This window comes from Eubalaena glacialis, chromosome 14 (assembly GCF_028564815.1).
Source record: "Eubalaena glacialis isolate mEubGla1 chromosome 14, mEubGla1.1.hap2.+ XY, whole genome shotgun sequence".
Taxonomy (NCBI): Eukaryota; Metazoa; Chordata; class Mammalia; order Artiodactyla; family Balaenidae; genus Eubalaena; species Eubalaena glacialis.
In genome coordinates, this window is record NC_083729.1 from 86,337,283 (window position 1) to 86,360,287 (window position 23,005).

Consider the following 23,005-nt stretch of genomic DNA (forward strand, 5'->3'; position numbering starts at 1 on the left):
ACAATACTGACACACATGTGCTTAACTGTTTTACTGTCCCAGCTGGCTGACTCATTTGGTGGTGACACAAGTGCCAGGCCCCTCCCCGCCCCTTGTTTGGCCCTAACTGTCGGCGGGAGTGTTTCCTCTGGTGACAGCCACCAGCGTCCTGGACGACACACCTGTGCCCAGGATTGGGGAGAGCGGGAAAGGGGCAAGGGAGACCACAGCATTTTGCAATTGATTGAAATAGCCATGCTAACGGCTCATTCCTTTGAACAAAAAGGCAGTCTGCAAAAAGTAAAAGAACAGCAAATGGAGGAGGGGGCCGTGCTGTCGGGCGGTGGATGGGATGGGTTCAACGTGGCCTAGGTATGCTGCAGGCAGGTAAAGGCTCCGGGTTGAAGGTCAACAGCGAGCATGGTGATGCCCACTCCTGTCTGCCACCCACTCCTCAGGGGTGACCTGGCCGTGCTCGCCAGGCCCCACCTCTGTCTCAGGCGCTGGGCTCACACCAGCTGTGGTTGCACAGATCTGCGCTCCAACCCACTGCTCGTCTGCAACGGGGCGTGTGCCAGGCACAGACAGGCGTGTCCCCCCTCTCCAGGCCCGTGATGGCTCCTGAGAGCCATCCCCCCGCCCCCCGCTGCGGCTGGGGGCTGCCTGCCTCCCGCCCCCGACTGGCACGGCCGCCCCCTCCCCTCGGCAGCCCTGCTGAAGCAACTGAGCTAATTCTGGGCTCCCTGCCACCCGCACAAGCCCACGCGCACATGTTCTGACTCATTTCTGAGGCGCCTGGAAGCAGGGGCCAGGAGACAGGCCACAAGGCGCCCACAAGCACCCCATCAGCTCAGGGCCCTCGGCCTGGCAGGGAGGCCTCTAATCACTTCCACAAATCACGCTGGTGGGGACGAGCCCCGATTTTGAACTCCACGGATGGATGTCTTGAGACGTCCAGCCATGTGCTCGTGGTACACAACCATGGAGTTAAAATCTGGAGTTAAAAATTAAATCTGTCTTACTGTTTACCATAGAGACCCGTTTGGGGTGTGGGAAATTCTCACCCTATTGCCAACGTTCTCAAACCTAAAAGACATGAGATCAGAAAAGAAGAGAGAATTTACATCTAAAAGCTCAGTTCAACCTAATTCCGAAACCATTTCCTGGACACCTATTTTGCATTATTCTTCCACATCCCCAGGACCTCAGGCAGAGTCTCCACCCTCAAGAAATCTCAGAGACAGCCGTTTCTGCCCTACCTGTAGCGGCGGTACGATAGCGAGAGGGGAAGCGACACGGAACAGTTACTTCTGCGCAGGAGGTGAGGGAGGGGGAAGAGTGACCTGTGGGCAGCCCACGGGCAGTGACGACACAGGCCTGCAGCTTCTGGGGATGTCTGGGGAACAGGGAGTTTCAAGGCTGGAACCTGTGGGCAGTGAGGGGAGGGGCAGGTATCAGACATGCTTAGATGCAAGGAATGCTGGTCAGACGTGGGGGGCCCAATGCCAAGCCCCTTAGTAACTAAGGACCACACCTCCCATCAGAGGGCAGGTCTGGGCATCCAGGAGTCACAGAGAGCGCGCTCTGCAGCAGCAAAAAAACAAACATCGTATAGTAACGCATGTTATGTGGAAGCCAGAAAAATGGTACAGGTGAACCTAGTTCCAGGGCAGGAATAGAGACGTAGACATAGAGAACGTCTATGGACATGTGGACACAGCGGGGGGAAGGGGAGGGTGGGATGAATCGGGAGGTTATATTTGACATAAATACACTACCATGTGTAAAATAGCTAGCTAGTGGGAACCTGCTGTGTAGCACAGGGAGCTCAGCTCGGTGCTCTGTGGTGACCTAGATGGGTGGGATGGGGGGGGGAAGGTCCAAGAGAGAGGGGATATATGTATACATATAGCTGACTCACTTCATTGTACAGCAGAAACACAACACTGTAAAGCAATTATACGCCAATAAAATAAATAAATAAATGAAAATAAAATGAAATCTGTCTGACTCTTAAAGAAAAGAAAAGAAAAAAAAGAAGGACTTTAACCAATGTATGTGGTCGGGCAAGTTACTTACACATTCTGAGCCTCAGGATAATCAGCATAAACATAACAAAACCTACTGCAGGGCTGTTTTCAGGATTAAATACGCTATGGGAAAGCGAAGTGCCTGCCTGTGGCCAGTGATCCTGCAGTGCCCAGGTATAATGTGGCGGGGAGAATACAGCTTAGAGACAGACAGGTTTGGGGTGAGGTGTCAAACTCCAACTCCACCGCTTAGAAGCAATAGGACCTGGGAGAAGTTACTCAAACTTCTGAGCCCCAGGCTCCTCCACAGGCAGGCGGATAACAGTGCCCTGTCATTAACAGGCTTAGAAAGTGGCTCTGTATTGCAGGCTTTATTATCATCTTGTCATTCCCTGTGACCCACTGAGCAGCGTGGGGATGGCGGGCTCGGCCGTGTGCCCCGTGACCCACTGAGCAGCGTGGGGATGGCGGGCTCGCCCGTCTGCCCCACTTGTGGTCAGAAGCCAGGAATCCAGGTCAGGAAACAGCCAGGGGGGAGGAGGCAAGAACCAACAAGCCCAGGGGCCTGCGGTCCTGGAATTCTTCCAACGGATCTTTCACTTGGGAAGTCATTCTCCTCCTCCGCCTCCTCCGGCACCACACAGCAACCCAGCCAGTGCCAACAGCAGCCCGGACATTTACTCACGGCGGCCTCGGAACCTCCACCCCAGGCAGGAAGCGTCCGAGAGCCAGGTTTCCAGCGGGACAGCGCCCCTCTCTGTGCTGGGCATCACACCCACGCGCACGTGGACGCCACCAGTGAAAACGCGCAGAAAAGGCGCACACAGGGAGGGGGCTCCCAAGAAACCAGCAGGGTCCTGCCCACCCCTGATGCTAAGGACGGGCAGCCCCACCGGCACCCCCCCCCCGCCCCCGCGCCTGTCCCCAGGCGCTTCCCGGGCTCCAGCACTGACGCAGCTCCTCCGCCACCGCTGCGGGACCACAGCACCTGAAAAGGTCCGGGGCTGAGCCCGCAGGCGCTTCCCGAAAACGGCGGGGCTGCCCCGGGCTCGCCCCTCCCACGTCGGGTTGCAGAGGCTGGGTGCCGTCTCCACCCCACGGTAGCTCTCCGATTACACGGGCTGGACGCGGTCCAGGCGGACCTGTGGTTGGTTACCGTCCTCTTCCAAGGAGATTTTTTTTAAAAACAGGAGTCGCGGGGTGGAGGTGGAGCCCTGTCTTGACCCCTCCTCCGCCTCCCGCCTCCCGGGGATCGGGTTCCTGAGCTCACCAGTTCAGGGCCCTCGAACCACAGGCCTCTCATCAACTCCGCTCAAACTGGAGGGTCCGCGGGGGAGGCGGGCTGCCCTGGGTGCACGCGCCCGGCAGTCAGCACCCCTGCGGGGGGCGGGGGGGGGGCGGACACAGCCACTTGCCCTTCCTCCTGGTTCCGTTCTTGACAGTCTCGTCCCTGGAATTTAGACCCCTGAGGGAGAAGGAAGGAAGGATGAATCTTAGCCCAAGGCTGCTCCTAGGGCCGGTCCCCAGCCCCTGGGGCAGTGTCCGGCAGTCATCAGGTGCCCAGCGGGAAAAGGAGTGTGTGGTCCAGAGCAGGGGACCAGGCATCCGAGCATCAGCTCCCTCATCAGTCGCGGGTCTCTGCCAGTGTGGGTGGCTTGGCTGAAGGAATTGGCATTGGGGCGCACAGGGTAGAGAAATAAGGGTTGGGGGCAGGGGGTCAGCCTGGATGGGAGTGTCCATTTCCTGGCCTGGCCCAGGGACTCGGTCTGGCCCCTAATCAAAGTGATAAGGAAAGACAGAAAAGGACATCTCATGACAGGCCCTAGGGGACTCAGGCTCAGGGACAAGGGGGTACAGAGTGTGGGAGAGGGGCTGCCCCCTTTCTGCATGGAACCTGGTGTGGCTAAGTCCTTCCTTTGAGCCCAGGAGTGCCCGGGAGGCCGGAGCAGAATATCACGGTGGACTCCTTCCTGAGCACACGGGAAGCTCCTCCCAGGACCTGCAGAGAGGAGCCGGGCAGTGAATGAACAGGGCAGGGGCATGCCAACACCTGTCGCTGTGACCACAGGGACCAGGGATGCTTGAGGACTGGGGAGAATACGACTGTCTGGAGTCCTGCAGGACCTGCCTAGGTTTGAGCTAATCCAGGCCATGACGTGAAAGTCACCTGAGAGCAGAGAGGGAGGGCCATCAGCTCTGTGCACATGAAGGACAAAAGCGGCAGGGTGACGAGGCGGGGCCTGCACTGGGCAGGTGAAGAGGGGAACCGCTCTGCTCAGAGGGGGCTGCCAGGCAGGGAAAGAGCCGTCCGCTGGGCACGGGCACTGGGCACGGCGGCCCATCACGGATGGGCAGCAGCACAGCCGGGTTTGTGTGACAAGTGATAGTTACACACTCCACGCCTATTTGTGACAAGAGGTCAAGCTCTTTTTTTTTTTTTGATGTGGACCATTTTTAAAGTCTTTATTGAATTTGTTACAATACTGCTTCTGTTTTACATGTTGGTTTTTTTGGCTGCAAGGCATGTCGGATCTTAGCTCCCCAACCAGGATCAAACCCACACAACCTGCATTGGAAGGGGAAGTCTTAACCATTGGACCGCCAGGGAATTCCCAGAGGTCAAGCTCTTTCAACACAGTTTTCTCCAACTCTATGACCGAGAGGAAGCACACGGGCAAATCTTCCAAATGTCTACTAACCAGCTCTCGGTCTCCTTGGAACCAAAATCAAAACTCTGACCGAATACAGTGCAAGTGTTCAAAGGCGCGGACGAGCCTTTTGTTTGGTGAATGACAGCAGGTGTCCCTTCCGGGCTCACCCAGGGCACTGGCCTGGAAAACTGCCCCAAACTTCCAGAGAGGGCCGGACGGCAGGAGCCCAAAGTCCCACGACATCATCCAATGTTAGGATACACCTAGAAAAATGGGGATTCTAATTATAACAGTAATTCATTGGATTGTAAGAACACTGTGCTGAATCCATACGATGGGATACTACTCAGCAGTAAAAAAGAATAAACCACTGATGCAACTACATGGATGAATCACAAAATAATTACAGGCTGGAAGAGGCCAGACAAGAGAGGATCTACTGCATGATTCCTTTTATATAAAATTCTTGGGAATGTAAATTGAGTAACAGTGACAGAGAGTGGACCAGTGAGAAGGGAGGGGGATGGAGGGAAGAGATTAGAAAGGGCATGAGGCATTTCTGGGGGTGATGGATATGTTCACTGTCTTGATTGTGGTATTGGTTTCACGGACACATAAATATGTCCAAACTTATCAAATTGTGCACTTTAAATGTGTTCAGATTATACGTCAATTACATCTCAATAAAGCTGTTAAAAAAAGTCATCCATGCTGATTATAAGAAAAAATACAGAAAAATATTAAATCTCCCATAATTTTATCAGAGCTGACCCAAAACAATGTTTCCTTTCAATCTTCTCCCTATACACACACACAAATAACATATAAACTTGTTTTTATATAGACTACAATCCCTCTTTTAAAAGTTTTTATATTCTGATTTTTAAAAAACTGTATATACTGAGTTTTTGTTTAGTTTTGAACTCCACCCTTCAGGCACACTGAGAACAGGGGCGGGGGACAAGCAGCTCGGGGGTGGGGGGAGGGTGTGCAACCAGAAGGGGGTTCAGTCCCAGAAGCAAAGCCTCTGGAGGGGCCACGTGGACCCCAGACCCCAGGGCAGAAAGCCGGTCCACTACTCTGAGAGCCTGCCCAGTGTCAGCACCCCTTCCTTTGGTTCAAACTTTCCTGTTCTCCAAATCGCGCCTAAATGACAGTGCCTTGCACCCAGTATCTGCTCTGAAAAAAGTGAAGACTGGCCTATTCTTCCAACACATCTCCCATCTTCACTTTGGCCCCCCGGCTCTTTCCCACGGGTCCCCGGCTCCCCCTCCAGCCCCGGCCCACCATCCCTCCCGCCTTCTTCATTTAGCCCTAGATCACGAAGTGCCCTTGTGACTAAGCATCCTTCGGAAATGTTCCTAAGGGTTCAACCACACTTGGCGTATGAATGACTCACTCCCTATTATTGGGTGTTTAAATTGCTTCCAAATTCTTATCTTTGTAAGTTACATTGTGATGAACATCCTTGCATAGAAATCTTTTGACTGCAGATTTAATTGTGTCCTTGGGAAAAATTCCTAGAAGTGGAATCCCCAGGATGAAGGGGTGAATTCTTTTAAGGGTTTTGGGACATACTGCCAAACTGCTTGACAGAAAGCTTGTATCTTCCACACGGCTCCACTTGCACCAAGTACCATCATTCACAAAAACAAACACAAATGATACACACCCCAAATTTTGCTAATTTGATAGCAAAAAATAGTATCTAATTTTAATATGCACCTATTTTATTACTTTACGACCGACTTTCTCAGATTTACTGCCATTTATTTCTCCTTATGTGAATGAATTCACATCGTTCAGCCACTTTCCTATTGGCAAGTTCATTCACAAAAAGAGTTCTTCATATCAATTATCAGAGTTGTTTATGTAAGAGTATTTTCTATACGTGTTGCAGGAGTTTTTTTTCTCAGTTTATCAACTGACATTTTATTTTGTTTTGGGGTTTTTTCCTTTTAGCACACTAAAGTTTTGATTCCCCCTGGTGAAACAAAACAATTTTGGCCTTGTGGCTTCTGCCTCTGGTATCACATGTAGAAAGATGTTTCTCATCCCATAATTTCTTAAGTTCTCAACTGAAGTAAATTTAATGACTTCATTTTTACATTTAAAATTGTAATCCACATGGAATACATTTTGGGGTTTGACACGAGTGAGAAACCTGATGGTTTTCCTAGTGGTTAAATATTAACTAAATCTATTAACTCTTGTTTTCCAGACTTTGTAGTCTGTTCCATGGATATGCTTTCAATTACCAGCCCAAAATCAAAATGTTTAAAGTATTATAAATTTATAATATGTTTTAATATCTGATAGGTTATCCACCAAGATTCTAGCTGGGAGTTGCATTAAATCCAGAAATTAATTTGGGAACAACGTAAATACAGAAAATAGTGATCCCTCCCTTGCGGGAACGTGCTAAACACCTTCATTTACAGAACTGCTCTCTTGAGTTTCCAGGTCAACTTTCTTATGCTCTTCATGCAGGTTCTATACATTTCCCATTAGCATCCTTCCCAGGAATTCCACCTTTGATTCTGTCATTGGTGGAACAGCTTCCCCATCACATTTCCTGACTATCTTAGGGGCAGACAGGCGAATTGTGCACACTTCCGCATGTAGGCGCTGTCTCTGCAATGTCCCCCAGCCAAGCACAGCTGGTTCCAAAGCCTTCACTGAGTGGTCACCCCTGCAGGCCCCCAGGGCTGTGACCACTAAGGGGCGCCCGCGCTTTCCTCCTCGGTTTCGCCGCAGCCTCCTCTTTTAAACCCCTCCGCCCGCCCTCGACAGCCCTCTACACAGCCCATGCCCTGTCCCATCGGACACAGCCTGTCCCACACACACCAGACCCTTCTCCCAACTGGAGGTGTCGCTCCCTGTAGAAACGACCTTCACTCCTCTAGATCCATCTGCTGCTGTCTCCATAGTCTGACTTCATCAACCGCCCCCCAAAAGAACACTGTAGTGCATGTTTGAAAGGTGCTAAGAGAGTAGATCTTAAAAGTTCTCATTACAAAAAATTGTGTAAATATGTATGGTAGCAGATGTTAACCAGAGTTATTGTGATCATTTTGTAATATATACAAATATTGAATCATTATGTTGTACACTTGAAACTAACGTCAATTATAGCTCAATAAAAAATAAAATAAAATAGCAAAAATAAGTAAAATAAAATGTTAGGAATTTTTTAACAATCCCCACTGGGTTTGCACCTTGTGGAGGAGCCCTTACTCCAGTCTACTTTCTGATAAGCTATTCACACGTCTGTGCCCTGTCAGGTGATGCTGGGAAGGCCCGGCCCACAGTCAGCTGTCCTGCCCCAATCCCAGTGCCGTGCACTCGGCTGCAGCAAGTGTGTGCTGATAAACTGGGTGAAGGAAGCTGGAAATGTGCACCCTGGGTATGGAGAAGCCAAAAGGAAGAATGATTCCAGGAAGACCGGGAGGCCCGAGGGGCTGAGGACAAAGGAGCGTTTGTGCCTCTTCAGAGCATATGGGGTGCAGGCCAGCCCAGCCCTGCACACCTGGAATCTTTCCCAACAACTGTTTGGGCTCCTCCCTCCTGCAGGAAGGTGGGAGCCCGGGTCTTGGAAATCAGATATGCCCAGCCGTGGCCCAGACATGCTCAGGTGAAGGCCAAGGCTCTCAACCCTGGCCACACAGCAGATTCACCTGCAAAGCTTGTTAAACACAAAGTATGCTCCCACCCAGACCTCCTGAGTCAGCAGGGTAGGTGAGGCCACGGCAGCCTCAAGCAGGCTGATATCAGCCAAGGTACAGCCCAGGCAATCACCCTCCACCTCCTTGGCCTCCCTTGAATGGCAAGGTGGACCAAAAAAGGAGAAGAAAATAACGCTTGACAATGCCTGGAGGCCAGGCGCTGGGCTAGGAAGGCACTTGACATGTACTATCTAATTGCGTTACTGCCCCAACTTACAGAGGAGAAACCACATTCAAAGGTGTAGTCTCATCCCCAAGCGACCAGCCTGGGACCAGGACCAAAAAAACCAAACACCCCATAATTGAGAAATCCAACCTTTTCTGGTTTAGCTAAGACTCTGAAGGGCCTAAGAGTGCCAAGCATCTATCTCCCCGTGATGCCTCGGGCACCCAAGCACTTGGTCCTGAGCCTGAGAAACAAGGGCTGTTTGCCTTCACCGACTGGCCTCCGGCCAAGTTTGGGGGGCCCGGTTCTTTTCAGGGCCCCTGCTTCTCCTCCAGCCCCATTCTGCACCCGGGCATGGGTAAGCCAAGCCACCGAGCGGTCCCTTCCAGCCTGGGCCATCCCCGCCTCTGTGACTCTGCTCAGGCACCTCCCCGGGTGGGCAGGGCCCTCTGTCACACTCCCAACCAGGCTGTGTTGTGACATTCTGGGGCTCTAAGCACTTCTGCCTTCATGGGCCCCTTCCTCTATTTATAAAAGATTTTTTAAGTATTATATATCTTACAATTGCATTGGTATAAAGATGAATATATTATTGTATACTAAAACATTTTCTTTAACCTGAAGTTCATGTTTTCCTTCTGATTTTAAAAGAAATTAAGACATTTCTTTGGGCCCCTAAAGCTATTACGGACGCTCAGCACTGTGCGTCCCGTGTCCACTGGGCCGGTGGGCCCTGCCCCACCGTGAGCCCCACAGGGTTCCCTGGACGCTCCCCACGGAAACTGGCGCAAGCTCAGCCAGTACCTCTAGGACCCAGGCCCCAGGCACCCCACCCCGGAGGATCTGCTGCCCTCACCCATCACATTCATTGCACTTATGCTGATATTTCAATGCTGTTTAGACTGTGGGCTCCATGGACCTTGATAATGTGTACTGAAGGAACACTGACTAGAACGAATAGCAGTGAACTTTTACCAGTGGGACTACTGGATGAAACGATAGGTTTGTTTGAGGACTTTTGCCTGATTTTCTTGGCTCAGTATTTCATATTCAAATTAGCTCGACATGCAGCTCTCTCTCGCAGGTGAATAAGAGGCCACGGTGGCCTGTGAGACCAGGCAGCTGAGGGAACAACGTGCCTGCTAGAGTCCTGGATCCTTCTGTTAGGGTCCAGGTATAAAAGTAGGGTCCAGGTGCCTCATGATCCCTAAGTGGTTAAGACATCCTGTGTATTTCTAACGCTAAAGCTCTACTGGGCTGTGACACTTCAGACCGTTTGGAAGTTAGTGCAGTGGCTGATGCTTGGGGATTGCTTTTTAAAAATAAATCCTGGGAATTCCTGGCAGTCCAGTGGTTAGGACTTGGCGCTTTCACTGCCAGGGTCCGGGTTCGATCCCTTGTCAGGGAACTAAGATGCCATAAGCCAGCGGTCTCCAACCTTTTTGGCACCAGGGACTGGTTTCGTGGAAAACAATTTTTCCACGGACTGGGGGTGGGGGAGGATGGTTCAGGTGGTAATGCAAGAGATGGGGAGCGATGGGGAGTGGCAGATGAAGTTTCGCTCGCTCGCCCGCCACTCACCTCCTGCTGTGTGGCCCGGTTCCCAACAGGCCTCGGACCAGTACCGGGGGTTGGGGACCCCTCCCATAAGCCACGTGGCATGACCAAGAAATAAATAAATTAGTTAATTAATTAATTCTGAAATCCTGAAATAGAGAAAACTAAGCAGTAATTAATACTTGGAATTTTGGTATTATTCAGCCTATTACATCTCTTAAATTTGTCTTCATGTTTGGTTACCTCTTTTAGACCATTTTTTCTTAATTCATATGTTTTCTTTTAATTAAGGTATGTTTGTCCTAAAAAGAAAACATTTGGGAGTAGAAAACTACACTTTGTCTCATAACTGGAGTGAAGCTTCAGCCACTGCAGAAGCACCCCCTGGTGGAACCTACTGAAATTGCAAGCAAACTACCCAGGAGGAAAAAGCAAACTGCAAAAGGGCATATCCACTTTTCTGAAAGGCTACAAATATGAAATCTCCATACACAGATCCTTGGTTCTTTACCTGTGAATCCCTGATAAACAAGCATTATATAGAAATGGTATCAATATTATGTCACATACATATACAGGTTATTATTTTTATTTTATTTTACTTTTTTTTAAACATCTTTATTAGAGTATAATTGCTTTACAATGGCGTGTTAGTTTCTGCTTTATAACAAAGTGAATCAGCTGTACATATACATATATCCCCACATCTCCTCCCTCTTGCGTCTCCCTCCCACCCTCCCTATCCCACCCCTCGAGGTGGTCACAAAGCACCGAGCTGATCTCCCTGTGTAGGTTATTATTTTTAAATAAGTGTAGATGTGATTAATAAAATATGTCATCTAGATGAGCCTCAAAATTCATACTGTTTTTTTGTTTATATACTGAAATATTAAAAATACAATTGAAGGTTTCCTTAACTGTCCAATGTTACAAAGGGACACTCCTACTCAGAAAGACCAGGAACTCTGGCTTTAGGGGAGAACTGACAGCCTTTAAGAAACCAAACACCGTGGCAGACCATCCTGGACGTTGTGTCTTGAATTCAGATGGGAATTCCACTTCGATTGACAGTGAGGAGCTTAAACTGCAACTTTGCACAAAAGACTACACATCCATGAGAAGAGCAAAGAACTGATGTAATGTCATGTTGATATTACAGCAGAAGTGTTTATTTGGGAATTGGGGAGAAACAAGAACAGAGGATGTTTGGGAAGTATCTGCTCCCTCGGCTAATCCTGCCGGCACATGGCAAACAGTTCACTTGGGATTGCCCCGTGGAGCCCGAGAGACTCAGGATGCAGCCATCCTGGTGCGCCAGCCAACCACTGACCCGGTGACAAGGCAGGATCCCAGCACCGGTCGCTCTGGACCCCTTCCTCCACCCCCAGGGGCTTCAGGTGACCGCCTCCCTCTCTGCCCACCTAGGTGTCCCTGGACGGGGACAGGCACACACGCCACTTTCACCTCCTGAGCTTTCGTTTCCTCACCTCCAAACAGGGACAATCGTTCGTACTCTTTAAGGTTGCTGCCAGAACCAGTGGGATCATGTATTCCTTAAGTACCCAACAGTGCCTGGACCACAGCCCATGTTCAGCCCACTGGGGCTCCAACCCGTCCCCCTCACTCGACACTACACTTTTTATTCTCTCAGATGGCACGTTACAGGCAACAGTACCCCAGCTGGTCCACACAACGACCCTCAGAGGTAGGGGCTCGTCCCGTCCCATTTTCCAGACGGGGAACAGAGGCGCTGAGAGGCCACGTGGCTGGAGAATGTGAGAGTCAGGCTCTGCACCCAGAGCTCCCAGTCACGAGGCCTTGTTCAATTTTAACTAGGAATGTTCTAACATTAAAAAAGAGAGAGAGGTAAGTAAGGCTTAATTATAATAACACGTCCTGTTTAACTCACTCTTGTCCACTGGCTACAGCATACCTGCCGCTTCCACACAAACGACTGCCTTTGCTTCTCCCAACAACCCTGGAGGAAAGTGAGCCCGAGGCCCACTGGGTCAGCCCGGCCCCCAGCCCGTGCCCTCGGCTGTCTCCCCACCTGCCACCTCCCCTCCTCTGCTCTCCTGCAGAAACTGTTGCAGGCGGTGGATGCAGGAGGGAAGGAGAAGGGTCCCCAGAGACTCCCGCCCGGGGTGGGTGTCAGGGAAGCGGCTCTGGGGGAAAGTGGCCTGAAACAAGGAGCCCCTCCTGTGCCCCAGGCCTCGTGCACACCCTGGGGAGTAACTTGCCAAGTTCACTCCCACTAAGAGAAACCCTGGGCCAGTTATAAGGACACTTCCAGGCCATTTCCACATTAATAGTTCAAGACAGGTTAAAAACAGGTGACAAGGAAAGGACACTGGGTTCAATTCCCTGCTCCACCGTGGACTGGCTGTCTAGGTAAGTCTCATAACCGCTCTGTGCCTCAGTTTGCTCCTCCGGAAAATGGGAATAAAAATTGGTGTGGGGGTAAAGCAATCCTGGCAGCACCTGGCATGTTACCTAAGGAACAAACAGTCTATTTTCAAGGGGAAATCATCTTCTGAGAGAAGAGGGGGTGGAGGTGGGTCCACAGCTCTGTTCCTCACTAGCTGAGGGGCCCTGCCCAAGTTACTTGGCTTCTCTGGGCCTCAGTCTCCTTATCTGTAAAATGCACAGGGTGATCGTAAGGACTAAATGAGATGCTGAAGATGAAAGACCCAAAATGATGCGTGGCCTCGACATTACCTGCTCTCTGCGCTGGAAAGAGACTCATCTAATCTGGAAAGAGACTCATCTAATCGCACACATACTCACAGCTTAGTAACTATTTGAAAGCACAAGATTCAGGGAGGGGGAGGTTATGCAATAGGCAGCCTGGATTATCCAATGTATCTATGCCACATGCACAAAATTCAGAATCTCATTGTATGTGCTTAGAAAAATGGAAAGAAACACCTGTTGCTGGTAAAATAATTATTTCAGTTTACTTCATCATATACAATCAATGTACAACCCCCTAAAATTAAAGAAAGGCAAATGTCTGTTACATATAAACCATAGATAGAAGGTGCTGTGGAAACCTAAGGCACATCATTTGGGATATAGCAAATCACGATTACGTTCTCTTTTTTAAAAGACATGGGTTCCTTTGATGGGCCTCGCTGAAAGCATGACCTGCTGGACCCTCCAAGGACTAGTCCCAAGGGCTGTGTCCGCCCACCTGGAGTTGGAGGGGGCCGAGCCCCCTTCTCACCCCTACCACCCCCCTCAGAGCTTCGAGCTGGGGAGCACCGGCTTGTTTTAAACAGTCCATCTCTAAAGGGGGAGCACACACCACGAGGTCCAGAGGACCTGTTGAGGGTCAGGAGAGCGTGCACCCCCAGGCTGGGGCTGCCCCCCTGCTGTCACCCAAACACCCCACCACCACCACGGCTCTGGGTTGCTAAGGACACAGTCTTTTCTGGAATCCTTCCTCGGCAATGCTTTCCTGGAACAACTGAAAATACAGAAACCACGCAGAGGGGGAGCTTGGAGCTATATAAACACCTGAATTCACACTAATCACACACAAAGGCCGTTGGAAGAGGCAGGGAGAAATACGGTTCATAAACTGCCTGCTGATCAATTATGGGTCGTGAAAAAAAATTGGCTATTAACTTAGCAGTAAGCTAACTCCTGCTTCCTACCCATGCCTGACAGCTCAGAGCTGCTCAGTGTGAAGGGGCAACAGAACCCAGGGTCCCCAGGAGAGAAAAGAGCCAGACACTCCCCTCCCAGCCCACAGCTGCCCACAGGCAGGCCTCAGGGGGCCTGATTTTCAACTACGTGGTCTGCATAGAAGGCAAGTCCGCAGGCGCTATTCGTATGTGGCTTCACCTTGAGATAGATACTGATATATAGAGACAGATACATAGTGTTTCTTTCTTTACCTATTTGAAGCTCAGGCTGGAAAGGCTGCCAATCTGATTTCTAAGCGTGAGCAGGAAGGGGGCTGGGGTCATATGAGTCAAAAGGGGTCTGAAGAGAAGGAGACTGAAATGAAAACCTTATCAGGGAAACGACCTTGACCTCCTCTGGAGAGGACAAATGATTGATTCTGCAAGGCAGGGACCAGGCCCACAGAACCCATGGCTAAATTCTGTGAATTTCACCCCTGTCTGCATCAAATAGAACACAAAAAGTACAAAATATTTTTTTAAGAAAAAAGAGAGAAGGGCTGAGATACAGTTCACCCCACCTGGCTTGCTCACTGCCTGCTGGAAGCTAGAAAACCAAGACCACACTTCCCGGCCTCCATCCAGGCCATGCTCCCCACGAGGTGGAGTTTCCTGTGCCTCTTTGTTAGCAGGCACCACCACGGAGGCATCAGATTTTCCCATGGGTGGTGATGGGGGTCCCAGGTGGTCCACTGGCCACAGCTCTGCGATGAACGCCGAGCGGCAGGTGGGACCCTCCGTGCGGTGGGTCTGGGGTGGGAGGCAGCTCCTGGCGGGACAGCTCTCCTCTGGGGGGTCACCCCTGCGGGTCTGGCCCAGGGCTGAGCTTTCAATGATTCTGTTATCCCTGAATTTCCTGCATTAAATCCTCTTCTCCTTAAACTAACCAGAGCAAATCCTGAATAGCACAGATGCTGAAGATGCCGTCGACCAAGATCCATGAAATCTCATGGGGAAAAAGAACTTTAGTGTGAAAAAAAAAAAAAAAAAGACTCTGGGCAGGACACCTCAAAGGAGGAGGCTTGTATATAGACAGGAAATCTACTTATGAGATAGGACTTCAAAGGAAGCAACCAGACAAACGTACAAAAGAGCACTGACAACGATCTTCATTGTTGTGCTGTTAAACGGAAACGTCCATCCAACAGAGGGCTTGGTGAGTAAGCCGGGGCCACCCTGACCATGGAATCCCTCGCGGCCATAACAGCTGGTGCTAAGGAAGAGTATCCGACAATGTGGAAAAGAGGTTCAACACATGCTACTCATTTTGAAAAGGCAGCCCAGAAAACAATGTAGACATTACCTCTTTGTATTAATATATACTTTTGTGCATACATGTATGTATGCGTATTCGGAACAGCAAGGACAAAGTTTGGAAGGATACACCCCCAAATGTTACTGAGATGCCTGCTCGTGTTCTGCCCCCTGGCTTGCTGGATGGGAGAGTCTGTCTGTTATGCAGCACCTGGCCTCGGGCCACCCGAGGGGGGCAGCCAAAGGGCAGCCTGCCAGGACGGAGCCAAATCACAAGTGTGGTCGGGGCCCCAGACGGTTGGACGGCCCGTCCCACGCTGGGTTCACCACCTTCCAGGCCCTCCCCGCTTTCTGGCCTGGCCGAGTCCTTTCTACAATGGTCCCTCTGCCACCTAGAGACCCCGGGATGCCCATGAAACGCTCCCAGCGACTTCAGCTCTAGAACGTGGTACCAGATAAGCCTTGCTTACCAGAACCCCTCGACGCACAGACCCGTCTTTGCTCACGAAGGCCACACAGCAGCAAGATGATACCAGCTAAGTTTCGGAAAGCAGGTGACGCACATCTGCAAAATGTTTTGTGTTCGTACACTAAGAGCCCATTCACACCCTGAAAGTACACTAGAAATGCTAACACATCATGATTTAAAGATCTGATTTCCAATGGACGATGCAGCTGACACCAAGCAACTGGCCAAATATACAGGGCCGAGTCTATCCCCATGGAAATGACCCCAGGGCACGGAGGATGAATCACCAGGTGGAGTGAGGTGGCCGCCGGGTTCAGACGTCGACCCCCCAGCAAATGCCACCCTCCTTCTCCTCCTCACTTCCATTAGCAGAGTTAGCACTGCAGCTGCTAAGTCATGAATCTTCCACGCAGACGGACCCATAAGCAAGTTCCTGCTATCACTCCTTGCGGAGGAGGTCAGGGAGAAAGGATGAATAATTAACAGGCAAGCTGATGGAACCTCGGGATTAGGAGTTAGGTATCAAACCCAGGTTAGAATAGCTGGTGCCAGTGGAGGCGCTGCTTCAGAGCAGCTCCCTGCCTTTCCCACGTGGGCTGCAGAGCCGTGAGGAGAACTCAAGGGACCCAGGTCAGAGCCTTCATGCCCACCGCACCTGCCCCTGTACCCATGAGGTGCTGAGGCTGTGCCTGCCCCAGAGCTGCAAGCAGACCAAAAGAGCGAAGAGCTGAGAGCAGCTTGCACAGGCTCGGAGCAGCGTCTACAGAAAGGACAGCAAAGGGGATGGGTGACTCTCGTAAGATATGTTAAGTGGAGATAAAAACTCAGGAAGGAGAGCATGTGTGCATCCAACATAGAGAGGTGGGGAAGGATGGACAGACACCTGATAGTCATGAGGTGCTAAATATACCCAGGCAGCTGGGCAGTAAATATTCATGATACACTAATGTTGAAATGTACTAAATATTCATAATATATTCATATGCAGGAGACTAAATATGCAACAGGAACCTGATATTGGCCGTAATTCGGTTACCCACTGGCGACACCCACCGTGCTCCTCTGATCCACGGCTGTTCATCAGGCTCACCGGCAGGCCACAGATGTGGCAGGGCAGAACTGTCCATACGGCTCCCAGCAGAACAAGTGTGTGTGTGTGTGTGTGTGTGTGTGTGTGTCACTGGCCCAGGGCACCTCCCATCTGTGGCCCTGCTGCTAGTACTTGTAAGCACACGTTAGCGGGGAAAGCTGATGCTGCAGAGGGAGATGGACCACGTGAACCCTGCATGCCCCAGGACTCAGGGTCTGAGGGTCTCCCACCTGCCAGTACCCTCTCCTACCTGTGTTACCTTCCCCATCTTTCTGCCCTGGCTCTTTGCTTTAAATTGCATCAAGGTCCTTTCCCACAGGACATCTACCACTAGCCCTGCTCAGGAGCGCTCTGTAGAGCAGACTTGCTCATTTTCCTGGAACGCCATCAGATCTCAGCTGAGGAAGGACCCTTTATTGCTTTAGGAGACTTTATTAGGGGGTCCTAATTGGGAACTATAATAAATGCCTTTTTCCCTTCTAAGAAAGACAATGGAAGAGTAACAGCTACAAATAATTTATGAAGCATTTTCTCCGCTGATACAGGACCTCAAGTGATGCGTGTGTGTGGGTGTGTGCGCGTGTGCACACACGTGTGTCCCTACCCCCATGCTATGGGGTCGCAGGGACTCTAAGTGGCAGAGCGGAAACCAAAGCCCTGACTGCCCGCCTCGGCTGGACAACCTGCTTTAAGAAAGCAAAACACCTCTGACATTTTCATGTCCCACACTTGGGACAGCCATTCTGAGACTAGTTTCTTGGGAAACTTGCACACCTTGGCTGATGCTTCTGTTGTCTCCCATAGATGTGAGAATCTGGGGACAGAAGCAATGGACAGATTGGTATTTGGACCCCAGAGGTGAAGGTGGGTACTCCGGAAGTTCTCAAACGTCATACATTCAAAAGCCCGTCCCACACATCAGGGCTAGGAAGACACTTGAGCAAATAAATAACTTCCTACTCCTCACCTTTCAAAAGGCTCTGTTGTAATTTCTTTTCACGGATAGTTTAACCATAAGAAAAATAACTGGGAGCCCTTCCTACCCGGAATCTGCACAGGAACAGTGCAAGCGTCTGCACGGAGCTAGTGGCCAACACCGGTGAGGGGGCATCCCTAGTGGTGTGGCCACACCTGTCTGATCATTTCTTGTCAATCTGCTGCTAAATTTGCTGAGCATCGCCCCCCCCCCCCATGGCATCTACTGGTTTGTGACCCACTGAGCTCAGGGTTATGGGTCATAGCACGTTAAAGGATGCCGCGGTAATTCCTTAGAATCACTGATGTGTCTTAAAGGTCCATTTACCTGAGCTGAAAGGTTGAAATGAGTTTCCAGGTGCAGATAACTAAGAATAACAGGATTAGATGAGAATTCCTCTGATTTCCATTCAGCTGGGGGAAAAGACCAGGCATTTAGAAAGCTGACCGTGCCTGTTGTCCTATGTACAGATGACACTACCTGTACCAGGGTTTACAGGTACCCTGACAACAAAAGGGATAAGCACAACACCAGGAAGGGTCAAGTCACAGGTGGGACCCGAAAGGCCACTCATGGGGCAGCCTTCTCTCTCTAGGAATTCAAGAGCTCCTTCCCATGGGAAGTTCTCTTTCATCTCATGTCTGTGTGGCCAAGTCTTAATGTTACTTAAAGTCCCACCTCCTATGAGAAGCCTTCACTGACCACTTCACCTTCCACGCATGGAGTGTGAACTAAACCCAGGGCTTGGGTGTATAGCTTTAGGCTTCATAAGAGCTAATCATATTCTCCAGACAATTCCCAAGGACCCTGAAGCATCAATTATGACTTGGACTTTTCTGTATTTTTCCTGCTGCTTTTAGTAAATGCCAAGCATACAGTGGGTCGTTCTGATGATGAAGCAGCAGCGGCATAAATAGGGTGACCATTTGGAAAACACTAATGCGTGTGAAATTGGTCTACTGGGCTGGGCTCAGTAGTGTGTAGGCAGACAGCTCTTCTCTCCCCCCACCACCAAAGCTGCAAAGCTGCTCTTTCCCCATTTCCTCCCAGCCCCAGACTGGCAACTCCAACAGGCCCTACAGCCTTTCCAGTCTTTTTCATGTAATAAGAAGCCCAGTGCACATAACCGAGGTCAGCCGACCCAGAAGATGGGCCGGAGGGTGGCGGGGGTAGAGGGAGTTTCCAGTCTATTTCCCCAGCTTGCTGCCCACCCTGCTTCCTTCCCACCTTGCCAGAGTACATCCGGTTTCTCCAGGGATGGGGGAGTTAAGAGAAAAAGATGTTGAAATTCCCTTTACACATCAAGAGCTTTACTCTAAGCCACAATGTCCAGAAGACAGGAGACACAACCTAAGAAAGATTCCTGCCCTGCAGGTAGAAAAAAGTTCTTCTGGTACCGGGAGAGAGGAACCTGGGAGCCCCCGGCCGCTTTGCACCGTGCCTGGAGGAGAAGAGGTGGTGAGGGAAGAAAGACCCCCGGGGAGGTTGAGGGGGACGTAGAAGGCAGGGGGGAGTTTGTCCTGCCTCCTGCTGGGAACACAGGGACTGCGCAATACAGCAGGTATGGGGGCCTGGGCTGTTCCACACAGACTGGGCTGGTTCCCAGGTGCCCAGCAGGGACTCGGTGGAGACCCAGGGGGTGGGGACCTCAGGACCAGATGCAGGAGCCGGGTCCCCAGCTGTGGCTCACCCCAGTGACACCCGGCTGGACAATACGCAGTGGAAACAGAAAAAGGAGGCTCAGTCGTGGGAAACCCATCAGAGGACAGCAAGAGGCCACTCTCCCCCATGCCCCGATGTGACTGCAACCTTTTCCTGGAGCCCAGAGACCACCTGCGGTGAGAAGGGGCCCCAGAGGGTGACCTGGGGAGACAGAGACTGACTCTGGGGGACTAAGCTGCTTTAAGCTAGATAGCGGCTGAGAGAAAATCACTTGAATTAGGCTCAGGAAAATCACGATCATGACCTAGGACTAGATATATCAAAAGGGAACCAAAGTCCTTTGTTCGGGGCAGCGAAATTAAGCTCACCTATAAAAAACTTCGCACATCACAACTGGTGGCTGGTGACCTTCACCCCTCCACGATAAAGCCCGGCAAGAAACATCTCCACTCGGATTCAAATGCTTCCGCAGGGTCTCCATGCAACACAAACAGCGTTTATAAAAGTGTGTCTGGGGGCTTCCCTGGTGGTGCAGCGGTTGGGAGTCCGCCTGCCAATGCAGGGGACATGGGTTCGATCCCTGGCCCGGGAGGATCCCACATGCCGCGGAGCAACTGGGCCCATGTGCCACAGCTACTGAGCCTGTCTGTGCTCTGGAGCCCGCGGGCCACAACTCTTGAAGCCCGCGTGCCAGAGTAGCCCCCGCTTGCTGCAACTAGAGAAAGCCTGCGCACAGCAGCAAAGACCCAACACAGCCAAAAAAAAAAAGTGTGTCTGTGCACAAGGCACATGGCTAACCTCCAGAGGAAGAGCGGGTGACTGCAAGCTTGCCAAGGCAAATCCAGGCCCCCTGAGCCACTGCGGAAAACTAACCCCCCAGAGGCCCAGGCACCTTCACCCACAGTCTCTCATTTAACCCTGTGAGCTGGCGATCGGCACTCCCATTCTGCTGAGTCAAACTGAGACTCAGCAAGATTCGGTGACCAGCTCAAGATGACCAAGCTGAGTGACAGTACGAATAGGACAGCCACCCTTTCGTGTGCCCCACGTGCCTGGTCCCACGCAGCAGCCAGATGCTGCGCGTGAGCTGCACAACACCCAGGGAGGGGCCACTTTTTAAAATTTTATCAACGAGGAAACATGCTCAGCGAGGCTAAGAAACTTGACTCACAGGCAAGTCTAGACCGAGGGTGAGGCAAGCGAGGCCCTCGCTCCAGGCACAAAACTTAAGGCGGTACCAAAAACTCCAGAAGATAAATGTTATAATGAACTGTTTTAAAACATCAAAATTAACACAAAATCCACATTGTACAAAACATCACAATTTTAAATAAAGACAGGATCCGTATTACTGATTTTTCCTTCTGCCTTAGGCTCCAATATGGCTCAGCACAGCACTGGGGCAGAGCCAAGAAACCAGACCAGCTCAACCCTTCTCCACCGGCCCCCAAAGGCAGAGACCCCTGATGCTCCTGCACTGCCTCTAGATATGTTTCTCCTCACAATTTTATGACCTCAAAGGGCTGTAAGGAGTGACCAGGATGATCCATCATCGCAGGTGTGAGCTCCAGGGAGACCAGGGGTCTAAACAGATTCTGTTCCATGGTCACATGCACGTGTTATGTAAATGAAGGAAGCCTGCAGTCTTGAACAACGGGGTGGGATATTTTAAGATATCAGTTGGGGAAGGTGTGGGGTGGGCTCGATCACACAGCTGCTTGTCTCCCACTGGATGGATTTCTGCCTCAAAATTAAGTTTTCAGCAGTGACACGATGCCAGCTGCCGCCTGTACCTACGCAAGTCCAATCCAAACGGTGGTATTCCTTTTCACTTTGCATTTCAAAAGCCAAAGCTTAGTTGGTAACTACTACATTGGCGTAGCTACTTATGCTTTGATCACTTGTTCACCTCATATTAAAGCCCCGCCTGAGATGAAGCCTCTGTTCAACAAATATGTGTTGATTAAAAATTCGAACATTTCTTACATCACACCCAGAACCTCGTACTAGCGGCTTGCAATCAAAGCCTAAAACCTGTAAAACAAATCAACCATTACCTGGAGCAGAAGGAAAATAGTTTATGACTCTGTCCACTATTTTCTCCTGCCGTGGCCATTAGCGACGGGAGGCACAAATACTTCCGTCTACTAACAACTTCAACCCTGTAGACCATCTCCCCTCTCTTCTATTTCCTGAACACGATCAACTGCGAGGCTTCGCCTCACGACGCAAAGTTGTCCGGCAAAGTGAGCAAAGGGAAACTTCGGGCACTTGCGGGAGCGCGTCCGGCTGGACTCGGCCCTGGGCCAGCGCTGCCCCGAGAGGCGGCCTCGGGCAGGGCGCCCTGTCCGCGGTCCGAGGGGCACCTGGAGGCCCGCGCCACGCCCTCGGCGCCCCGACCCCTGGCTGGCCGGCCAAGCCCGGCTCCCGGCCCGCGCCGTCCCCGCCCGGGTCCCCGCGCCGCGGTCCCCGGCCCACGCGCGCCCGCGGCCGCTCCGCTCCGGTCTCCCCGCCCCGGTACCTGCACGGGAGCGCGGGCGGCTCCGCGAAGCGCCGGAGGCTCGGTCGGCGAAGTGGGGGCGGCGGGACTGCGGCCGCCCCGGGAGCGCGGACGCCCGGCCCGCACGCGGTGCTGCAGGTGGCCGCCCGGCCTCGCCGCCGCCGGGTCGGGGCCCGGAGACTCGGACGCGGGCGGGGGCACGACCCTCCGGCGCCGGCGCTCGCCCGGCCTCGGAGCGCACTCCCCGCCCCGGGCGCGCCGGCTCGGCTCGGCTGCTCTCGGCGCGGCGGGGGCGGACGCCGCTCAGCTCGCTCGCCCGCCCGTCGCGCGCACCTCCCCCGCGGCGCGCCACTCCCGCCGCCGGGCCGAGTCGGGCCGCGAGCTCGCGGCGAGGGGCGGGGGAGGTGGGCCCCGCGGGTCGGGAGGGCGCCGGGTGCGGGCCTGGCTGCCCGCGGGGACCCCTCCGCAGCCTGCGGCGACCCCGCCTGGACCGGCCCGTGCGGCGGCGCTGTCGGGGCTCCAGGCCTGGCCGCCCCCACTGAGCGGGGCCGGGGTCCGCCGGAGACCCAGACGACCCAGAGAACGAGGCGCCCAGGCCCCGCGCCCCTGCGCGCCCTCTCCGAGGGGGATGCGGCACCGACTCCAGCCTCGACCTCGGGGGTCACCTGGGGGTCAGCGGTCCGACGGCCGGGGCCAGAGGGAGGGCGCCGTGGATGGGAATTGTACGTTTGAATAAAAGTAAAAGCTGGTTTTTTTATAACCGTGTGGGTCCGGAGCGTCTCCGGGCTAATTAGGGAAGCTGCCGCCCTGTCTTGGGTTGAATCATGGTTGTGACACTGCAAGAGGGGGAAGAAAGGCTGCTGCCGGCTTCGCAGCCTCGCTGGCTCCCGTTTGTTTCTTTTGGAGACGGGCTGGTCCAGGTAAGGAGAGCGTCTTAGGAAACGGAGCCTCGGGTGGTGGCTCAGCGAATCAACTAGAGAGCCGGCCCTGAAGCCTGGGCCTGCGGATCACACAGCCCGGGACACCTCCACTCCAACCATGCGCCCCCAGAGCAGGGAGCTTTCCCGGCAGGGAGGGAAGACGCCCGTGAACTGTGACCCGCAGGAAACCGAGGCCACGACAGCTGACCCTTGAGAAACTTCCATGCCAGCTGGAAGAGCTCATGCTAGCATCACGGAGTAACACTCGAGTGATACCCGACGTCTGAATCATCAGCTAAATCGGCGCCCTTATATGGGGACACGCCCGGAATCTGCG

The 23,005-nt window shown here is 52.3% G+C and overlaps 1 protein-coding gene across 1 annotated transcript in view; it reads right to left on the minus strand.

Annotated features, from left to right (window-relative positions):
• The window catches only part of CRACDL (CRACD like), a 124,261-nt gene extending 102,293 nt beyond the window's left edge, over positions 1-21,968 (minus strand). Inside the window, exon 1 of the mRNA XM_061211094.1 lies at positions 21,770-21,968. The gene's annotated coding sequence lies outside the window, so the exon portion shown is untranslated. The remainder of the gene's footprint in view (positions 1-21,769) is intronic.
• Positions 21,969-23,005: the final 1,037 nt, after the last annotated feature.